This window comes from Penaeus monodon, chromosome 15 (genome assembly GCF_015228065.2).
Source record: "Penaeus monodon isolate SGIC_2016 chromosome 15, NSTDA_Pmon_1, whole genome shotgun sequence".
Classification (NCBI taxonomy): domain Eukaryota; kingdom Metazoa; phylum Arthropoda; class Malacostraca; order Decapoda; family Penaeidae; genus Penaeus; species Penaeus monodon.
Genome location: NC_051400.1, coordinates 36426606 through 36428071, shown reverse-complemented (window position 1 = coordinate 36428071; position 1466 = coordinate 36426606). Strand labels below are relative to the sequence as shown.

The following is a 1466-nucleotide window of genomic DNA, read 5'->3' as shown; positions in this document are numbered from 1 at the left end:
ATTTTTTGTATGCATAGGCACTGGGTGAAAAATATAACGATGGTGAATAAATATATTGTATCTGTTACTGTTATTACGTTGATAGGGATGGATATGAACTTTGGAAACTTACCAGCTGTTTGAGGACATTGAAGTTCGGGAGGGGCAGGAGGCGACGGGGGTTGCGAGGATGCGGGCGTGGGCGGGAAGGGAGGTCATGCGATGGGCGGATTCTCGCGGGCGGCGCGAGGTGGCAGCGGAGGCGGCCAGTGGGCTGACTTGCCCGCCCGCGCAAGGATGAGGGTGTGGGCGTGGGGGCGGGGGCCAGAGTTGGGAAACTGGGGCGGCCCCCCCCACGACGGTGACGGGGCGGTGGATGCCGTGACGGCGCCCGGCCTCCCCCTCTGGGCCAGGAAACGAGTTCCTGTAGGCGTCGTAGTGGACGGGGGAGGAGATGCCGCCCAGGCCCATGAGGAGGGCCCGGGGGGGCGTTTGGGGGGCGGCGTGTCAGAGAGCAGGTGGTCCACGCTGAAGGAGGCGGGACTTTGCTGGACGGCGGCCGGCGACTGCTGGACGGCCCGGGGGGGCTCAGGGCGTTCGGCTTGGGCAGGCCTGAGGGCGGGGCTGGGTCCTGCGGGCGGCACGGGGCCCCCTGGCAGCATCCCGGGGTAGTAGGAGGCCGGATAGCGCGGTAGAGCGCCCGCGCGGCCGCCGCAGCCGACGCCTGCTGGTAGAGGGGGGCGGAGCAAGGCGCGCCGGAGAGCGCCCCGGGCAGCGAGGCCAGGGGCCCCCCGAGGCCGGCCGCAGCCGCCGCAGCCGCGTAGGGCGCCAGGCCCAGCGGCGAGTAGCAGCCAAAGCGGCCGAGCAGCGACTGCTTGAAGGCGGCGAGGGGGTTCCTGGAGGCGGCGGGTGGAGCGGCGCCGCAGCTTGCCCGTCGTGCTTCCGATTTAACACTTCTTCGGCAGAAGGGTCGAGCATCCAGTAGTTTGCCCTTGCCGGGGTCGTCGGTAGTGGCGCGGCACCTTGACGAAAACACTTGTTGAGGCTGAGGTTTTGGGGGATGGAGTTCTGCCAGCCCTGCTTGTTCTGCGGGTAGTACGGGGAAATTCTTCATGATGAACTCGTAGATGCCGCTGAGGGTGAGGCGCTTCTGGGGGAGACCGGATGGCCATCATGATGAGGGCGTTGTAGCTGTAGTGGGGGCTTCTCGTGCTTCTTCTTCTCCCCGTCCTGGGTCTCCTCTTCGCTCTTCTTGCGCTCTCCCTTCCTTTCCTCCTTCTCCGGCTGCCCCCTCGGCCTCGGAGTCTGACATTGCCCCCCACCAGAGGGCTGCGGCTCCTGTGACGTCGATGTCCTCCTCCTCCTCTTCGTCCACGCGGCCGTCATCTCGAAGTCCTGGAGGATGAGCTCGTTCTTGGGCGGCTGCGGCTCCGGTCGGTGCTCGGGACGGCGTTGAGGACGGCCTCGGACAAGAGGGAGCGAGGAAA

General features: G+C 66.4%; 1 pseudogene; it reads right to left on the bottom strand.

The window, feature by feature from the left end:
• Positions 1–415: 415 nt before the first annotated feature.
• On the bottom strand, positions 416–1383 carry LOC119582165 (annotated as a pseudogene).
• Positions 1384–1466: the final 83 nt, after the last annotated feature.